Source organism: Poromitra crassiceps, assembly GCF_964638095.1.
Source record: "Poromitra crassiceps genome assembly, chromosome: 15".
Lineage (NCBI taxonomy): Eukaryota > Metazoa > Chordata > Actinopteri > Beryciformes > Melamphaidae > Poromitra > Poromitra crassiceps.
This window is the reverse complement of record NC_139634.1, coordinates 39863032-39871873: the sequence shown is the minus strand read 5'-3', so window position 1 is coordinate 39871873 and position 8842 is coordinate 39863032.

Below are 8842 nucleotides of genomic sequence, written 5' to 3'. Positions count from 1 at the left end.
GCCGGAGCACGCACACCAGAGTGGTGATGGTAATTTATGGTTAGCCTTCTGCTAACGTGCGACGTACGCGTGGCTCTTAGACCTTCCAAATGTCATCGCACCAAATGAATCGAATTCTGAAGTGAATCGAGTCATTTGGGACGCTCAAAACTTCTATCCACTATTTCACAGTCCCGATGGATACAAGGCTGCGTCTAGTCGCGCCGCTGAAACAAAACTTTCCCGTGTTTCTCTCATTATTTTACGCGTCGATCGCCCGTGTTCAAAACAGCGCCCACAACCCCCCTGACCCCCCCAACCCCACCCCTCACCCCCCAACCCCACCATGGCCTAATCCTCCTCTAGTCCCCCATCTCCCTCTGTTCACCTCTATTCTTCACTGCCTTCTATCATTCTCAGGGGATCAAATGAGCTTTCACTGTGATCGCCTGGCGCTGCTCTATCTCTCTCTCTTCTCTCTGCTCTCTCTCTCTTCTCTCTGCTCTCTCTCTCTCTCTCTGCTCTCTCTCTCTCTCTCTGCTCTCTCTCTCTCTGGTCTCCCTCTCTCTCTCTCTCTCTCTCTCTCTCTCTCTGCTCTCTCTCTCTCTGGTCTCCCTCTCTATCTCTATCTCTCTCTCTCTGCTCTCTCTCTCATGTGAAAACTGTAATTGAATTCAGGGTTCATGTGTTGAGGGAGTTTCATAACACCTGTGGCCATAACATCCATTCAGCACCAGCCAGCCCGCCCACCCAGATTTTTTACAATATTGGACTCACAGGCTATATTACTGTCCAACAGAGAATCTAGCTTATTATACTATCCATGCTGAAAGTGAATGACAGACACAGACATTCACAGATCAGGCCGTGCAGCGACACTGTATAGGCGCAGACAGCGCTTATAGTGCTGCGTTCGTTCGTGCCTCTCTCTGGAGCACGAAGGCTACTTTGAAGGGGCCTTGCTTTGTCTCACGTAGTGTCCTCTAGAGAGAGAGTGCCGTCAGCGGAGGACCAAAATAGGAGACTCATTAGCCAATGAACAGCCAGGAATGGGTCTCGCGCTACTTTTGCATGCTAAAATAAAGCTGATAAGGTACAATTTGATTCAAGGGGGGAAAAACCCTTTCAGAGTACAACACAAACTGTCTATTTTGCTGCAACTCGACAGTGCTGCTTAATCCAGAACCTTACTTCCTGGAACTCTTGAGAGTAAAAAAACTGGTCCAATGGAGTGAATGGAGATGTCGGGACTCTTCTATCTACACGGCTCTGGTCTCGCGGTGCCATCTAATATTAATTATATTCCTTGCAAGCAGCGACAACACCTTGCCTCGATGCTGATTGGCCCGGCACACTGCTGGGGCGGAATCAAGCGCATATCTGGCAAGATGTATTTTTCGGATTCAGGATGGTGATCTTGTTAATCCAGCTGCCTCGTAAGGTCACATGATGAAAGCCATTAAGACCATGAGACATCCACATGATGTCTGAATGAGTGATTTAGTCGACCTCATGTGCCAATCTGTCCACATTCAGGCTGTTGCCTCTTCACTGAAACTTCACAAAGCCTCAGACAGAGTGATGAGGTCGGTGCATGTTACCCAGCCTCAGACAGTGATGAGCAGTGTTGTGCAGTAGTAACGCGTTACTGTAATATGCTTACTTTTTCACTAACTAAGCAATGTAAGGCGTTACAATTTCCAAAACGGTAATCAGATTACAGTTACTGCAAGTAACGCTGAGTTACTTTAATCTTTTTTTGTGTGGCTTTACAGTATTTATACAGAAAAACAAAATAAAAACTCATGAGAGACCATTGATTTATAAATATTATATATATATATACATACACACACACACACACACACACACACACTAACACACACACACACACACACACACACTAACACACACACACACTGTTGCCTCAGACAGAGTGATGAGGTCGTTGCATGTTACCTCAGACAGAGTGATGAGGTCGTTGTGTGTTACCTCAGACAGAGTGATGAGGTTGTTGTGTGTTACCTCAGACAGAGTGATGAGGTCGTTGTGTGTTACCTCAGACAGAGTGATGAGGTTGTTGTGTGTTACCTCAGACAGAGTGATGAGGTCATTGTGTGTTGCCTCAGACAGAGTGATGAGGTTGTTGTGTGTTACCTCAGACAGAGTGATGAGGTCATTGTGTGTTACCTCAGACAGAGTGATGAGGTTGTTGTGTGTTGCCTCAGACAGAGTGATGAGGTCGTTGTGTGTTACCTCAGACAGAGTGATGAGGTTGTTGTGTGTTACCTCAGACAGAGTGATGAGGTCATTGTGTGTTACCTCAGACAGAGTGATGAGGTCGTTGTGTGTTACCTCAGACAGAGTGATGAGGTTGTTGTGTGTTACCTCAGACAGAGTGATGAGGTCATTGTGTGTTACCTCAGACAGAGTGATGAGGTCATTGTGTGTTACCTCAGACAGAGTGATGAGGTCATTGTGTGTTACCTCAGACAGAGTGATGAGGTCATTGTGTGTTACCTCAGACAGAGTGATGAGGTCATTGTGTGTTACCTCAGACAGAGTGATGAGGTCGTTGTGTGTTACCTCAGACAGAGTGATGAGGTCGTTGTGTGTTACCTCAGACAGAGTGATGAGGTCATTGTGTGTTACCTCAGACAGAGTGATGAGGTCGTTGTGTGTTACCTCAGACAGAGTGATGAGGTCGTTGTGTGTTACCTCAGACAGAGTGATGAGGTTGTTGTGTGTTACCTCAGACAGAGTGATGAGGTTGTTGTGTGTTACCTCAGACAGAGTGATGAGGTCATTGTGTGTTACCTCAGACAGAGTGATGAGGTCATTGTGTGTTACCTCAGACAGAGTGATGAGGTCATTGTGTGTTACCTCAGACAGAGTGATGAGGTCATTGTGTGTTACCTCAGACAGAGTGATGAGGTCATTGTGTGTTACCTCAGACAGAGTGATGAGGTCGTTGTGTGTTACCTCAGACAGAGTGATGAGGTCGTTGTGTGTTACCTCAGACAGAGTGATGAGGTCATTGTGTGTTACCTCAGACAGAGTGATGAGGTCGTTGTGTGTTACCTCAGACAGAGTGATGAGGTTGTTGTGTGTTACCTCAGACAGAGTGATGAGGTCGTTGTGTGTTACCTCAGACAGAGTGATGAGGTTGTTGTGTGTTACCTCAGACAGAGTGATGAGGTTGTTGTGTGTTACCTCAGACAGAGTGATGAGGTCATTGTGTGTTACCTCAGACAGAGTGATGAGGTCGTTGTGTGTTACCTCAGACAGAGTGATGAGGTCATTGTGTGTTACCTCAGACAGAGTGATGAGGTCGTTGCATGTTACCTCAGACAGAGTGATGAGGTTGTTGTGTGTTACCTCAGACAGAGTGATGAGGTCGTTGTGTGTTGCCTCAGACAGAGTGATGAGGTTGTTGTGTGTTACCTCAGACAGAGTGATGAGGTTGTTGTGTGTTGCCTCAGACAGAGTGATGAGGTCGTTGTGTGTTACCTCAGACAGAGTGATGAGGTTGTTGTGTGTTACCTCAGACAGAGTGATGAGGTCGCTGCGTGTTACCTCAGACAGAGTGATGAGGTCATTGTGTGTTACCTCAGACAGAGTGATGAGGTCGCTGCGTGTTACCTCAGACAGAGTGATGAGGTCGTTGTGTGTTGCCGACAACAGATTCACTGCAGAATTACCAGAACAAACAAACGCAGAAACACGTTTGACCCGCAAATGCCGTGAAGGCAAACATTAGTCACAGTGCCATCTGTTGCTGCAATACATCAATGCATCAGAGCTGCTGTGCTGCCCAAAGAGGGGTCTGGGGCCCGCAGGAGGTCCTGAGTAGCGCTGCCAGGGTTCCAGGCAGTTCCTAACACAGTTCCTAACAGGCAGTTCCTAACACTAAAGGGACAGCTCACCCTAAAATCCAAAATACATATTTTTCCTTTCACCTGTACAGCTATCCATCTACATCGTTTTGTGTTAGTTGCCTGAGTTTTGGAGATATTGGACCTAGAGACGTCTGCCTTCTCTCCAATACAATGGAACTGGATGGCACTCGATCGGCTTGTGGCGCTCAAAAAGGCAAAAACATACATTTGAAAAACTCAACAGCAATGTCTCTTTCCAGAAACCATGACCTGGTTATTCAAGATAATCCACAAACCTTGTTGTGAGCAGTTTAGGAACCATTTTCTTTAGACCGAACTACACCCAGCTACTAGTTAGTTCCTACATGAAGCTGCTCACAACTAGGCCTGTGGATTATCTTGAGTAACCGGGTCATTATTTCAGGAAAGAGACATTGCTGTTGAGTTTTTCAAATGTATGTTTTTGCCATTTTGAGCACCACAAGCCGAGTGGCATCCAGTTCCATTGTATTGGAGAGAAGGCAGAAACTCTGCGGCTGAAATCTCCAAAACTCAGGCAACTCACACAAAACGATATATGGATAAATAGCACTGCAGGTAAGAAGAAAAAGACATCATTTGGATTTTAGGGTGAGCTGTTCTTTTAAAGCTGCAGTATTACACTTTTTCACAGTAAAATACTGATAAATAAACAGGGTGTACTCTACATTATCAGTCTGTGTTCAGGCATACTGTAGATCTCCTGTTTGCCTGAGCTTGTCATCTCAGTGCTGTTGGGACGTTTTGTGGTGTAAACCGTTCCCTGTGGGCGTGTCCTGTGGGCGGGGCCAGCAGCACAGCAGGAAGTCACAGCAACAATCTCAACAACAATGGAGAAAAACAGGAAGAAAAGAAAGAAGAGTGGAGCGAAAGGTGGAACTCGGCTGTGGAAGTCGGTGGCGACATCATCAAGATGGCGGACGGGTGTCGGGGTGGGGACTTGAGGGGCAGGACTAACAATACTCAAGCAGATTTGTTTTTTAAACTTTAATATTAATAGAACTTTCAGTCTCTACTGGGTTCTTTCGCCTTCAGCTTTACTTTCACCTATTTCTCCAGACTACACTGAGCCAAACTGGCTATTTGGGATCCACTGAAACATTAAAGCCTACTTTACTGTATCTGCTTGTACTTTGCTAACCGTTCTGCAGTGTTTATAATCGATTTCCACGGGGAAAATAGCTCCAAATATCCCCAAGTCGACTTGTTTCATTGAAGAATATTGCCACTAATCAATCTTGCGATACGCTCAGAGCGATACGCTCAGAGCGAACACATTTCACTTGCTATACATTCTTCACAATAAAAGCCTAGCTTGTCAGAAGAAAGCTTTTAATATGAAGGAGCTGCAGCAGGAAATGGAGTTACATCCATCTAACTTCGATGCTCCAGGATGCTGCACCAAAGTTACATAGTGCCAGGGCGTGTTGGGGGGTAACACATTACAAAAGTAACAAATTACATGTAATATATTACTTTTAGCAGTAACCCAGTGATATAACTGATTACCAATAGGATTTCAGTAATGTTATATGCTACCAAGTAACAAGTTCGGGGCGCATAGTGGGAATATATGGGTGCCATTCTCCCTATTAGAAGTCCGTGTAGCAAAATGAAAGGCTGGTATATTAAGGTAAAAAAAATAGATATACTGTAAAATGAATGTAAAAATGACAGAAAACAGTTTCAGATTGTCATGCCAGTTTACATTAGAGTGGATTAAAAGGCTATGCTGCATGTGTAATGGAAAAATGACTAAAATGCTTTGTTGATTCATCAATAAATGAGTTGCAAGTCGTTAAAAATGTATATAGCTATAGGAGGATTTTATTCCATGAAAGTTCCACTGTGCGCACAGAGGCTCACACTCCTAGAGAAGTCAGTCAGGAGTGCGCCACGAGCAAAGGCACATGATCGCAGTTTTTTTTACATAAAACACAGACAAAGGTCATTATTCAACAGATACAATAACCAACCAATCAATAAGCAATCAATCAATTATTTTTCACTCACACATTGATTTGTCATAGTTGGTCGTTCCTATTACAGTGTAATTACAGACGAGTCACCAGGTCATGAGGTCATCAGTAGATGTCGCTGCGGTTACAATGTTACTACAACTAAATCCACTATGACAGTTGATCTCATACTTCAGACACTGTATGTAATATAGCTGTTGTTTGGATTTGGGCTTCGCAACGGCTACGAAACCAGAAGCTTCTCGACTGTCTGCAGGACCGTCGGAATGAGATTTAGATATCTAGGAAGTTTTAAAAAGCTAGTTAAGTGCTATTCAGCGGCGCTGAAAGCGCGGCCATTGAGACAGCCAAAAACGAGACTATAAAGAGCGGCGCGGCGCGGCGTGGCGGGGGTTTGTGGAGAGGCGAAACATTGGCATTATGGCACGGATGCCATCTCTTTACCACAGAGAAAGCCCTCCCCAGATGGCAGCGCAGAATTTGTCGGCAAAAGGCTTTCAGTTTGCCACAAAAGCAATCTAATTGAGAACAAACTGTCATTGAATGAGAGGAGAGCGTGACGGGGGAGCCGGGGGGCTGCTGCGCCGGGACGCCGTCCAGCGCCGGGGCGGGGTCCGACCCGACCCGAGCCGGACCGGCCTGAGGTGAGTCAACCCCCCCCCTCCCTCCCGGGGTCCCCTCGGCTCTCTGTGACTGACACAGAGGCCGCAGGCGGATAACATGCGCAGCGGCCCGGACACAATGGCCTTTCACAAGAGACACAGTCCAAACTCAGCCGACTGTCAAGTGTGAAGGAGAGGAGAGGCTGAATAGACACAGAGACAGATAAGTGTGAGGTCCAGGGGGGGTGAGGAGGGACAGGGAGGGTAAGTGTGTGCTTCTCAAAGACGATCAGCCAGACATAATCCACTGATTCTGTTGCTATAGTTCCCCATGATGAAACAAGTGCTTTCACTGTGGGATGTTTAGTGAAATGTCTTATATCAGCTACAGTATGTTTTTTGATATGCTACTTCACTCTATTTCTCTTTTCTGATTCCCCCCCCAATTTCTCCCCAATTGTACTTGGCCAATTTCCCCCTGCTGCCCCGGTCGCTGCTCCACTCACTCTGCCGATCTGGGGAGAGCCGTAGACTAGCACCATGCTTCCTCCGACACATGCACAGTTGCCAGCCGCTTCTTTTCATCTGACAGCGGGGAGCTTCACCGGCAGGACGTACAGTATAGCACGTGGGAGGATCACGCTATTCCCACCAGTACCCTTCCGCCCCGAACAGGTCCCCCCGACTGACCAGAGTGTGCTAGTGCAGCGACCAGGACACATACCGGAACCCTTAATCCTGCTTCCCACCCGCAGACACAGCCAATCGTGCCTGTATGGACGCCCGACCAGGCCGGGGGTGACACGGGGGCGCGAACCTGCGACCCTAGTGTTAGTAGGCAGGGAATCTAGCGCTACACTACCCGGACGCCCCACTCTATCACTACTCTTCAGTAGTGCTGTAGATGTTTTGAACGCTTCAGTAGTGCTGTAGATGTTTTGAACGATCCAGTAGTGCTGTAGATGTTTTGAACGCTCCAGTAGTGCTGTAGATGTTTTGAACGCTTCAGTAGTGCTGTAGATGTTTTGAACGCTTCAGTAGTGTTGTAGATGTTTTGAATGCTTCAGTAGTGCTGTAGATGTTTTGAACGCTTCAGTAGTGCTGTAGATGTTTTGAACGATCCAGTAGTGCTGTAGATGTTTTGAACGATCCAGTAGTGCTGTAGATGTTTTGAACGCTCCAGTAGTGCTGTAGATGTTTTGAACGCTTCAGTAGTGCTGTAGATGTTTTGAACGCTTCAGTAGTGTTGTAGATGTTTTGAATGCTTCAGTAGTGCTGTAGATGTTTTGAACGCTTCAGTAGTGCTGTAGATGTTTTGAACGATCCAGTAGTGCTGTAGATGTTTTGAACGCTTCAGTAGTGCTGTAGATGTTTTGAATGCTTCAGTAGTGCTGTAGATGTTTTGAACGCTTCAGTAGTGCTGTAGATGTTTTGAATGCTTCAGTAGTGCTGTAGATGTTTTGAATGCTTCAGTAGTGCTGTAGATGTTTTGAACACTCCAGTAGTGCTGTAGATGTTTTGAACGCTTCAATAGTGCTGTATAGATGTTTTGAACACTCCAGTAGTACTGTAGATGTTTTGAACGCTTCAATAGTGCTGTATAGATGTTTTGAACACTCCAGTAGTGTTGTAGATGTTTTGAACGCTTCAGTAGTGCTTTAGATGTTTTGAACACTCCAGTAGTGTTGTAGATGTTTTGAACGCTTCAGTAGTGCTGTAGATGTTTTGAACACTCCAGTGGTGCTGTAGATGTTTCGGGGGCCGAATCAAAAGCTCCTCTACCACCAACAGAGCTGAATGGTCATTGTGGAGGCGAACACAGGACTCACTCGTCTCAATGCTTCACTTTGGGAGCGCAGACAAAGGCGTCAGAACACAGATAGAGGCACCAAAGACGAGCAGCGCTCAAGTATGAGGGACTCATCTGCCGCTCCGCCTCCGCTGAAGACACCATCCATCATCTCCACCACAGCTGATTTACATGTTAGCAGCAGAGAGTCATCAATCACAAAGAACATTCGTCGAGGTCCTGCGTCGAGGCTTCAAAACGCTCGGGGAAATAGTTTCACACCTGTTTTCCGTGCGACAGTCGTTCATGTTATTTGAGTTCACATGAGCGGTAACAAGTCGAAATATACACCCCAAGTCACGGATGAGAAAACACGTCAAAAGCAATGAAGTTTCTTATGTGTAGATAACGTTGGGAAACGGACAGAAATTTTGCTACTTTTTTGCACGTTCGTCCTTCTGATCTGCTGTGCAATAATCATGGTGCTTGCAATGCCAACATTTTGTCACATTTACAGGTGTTTAACCCATTGATACCTGATGCAGCATTTGTGTGTGTATCCCTTTAAGACCGTGA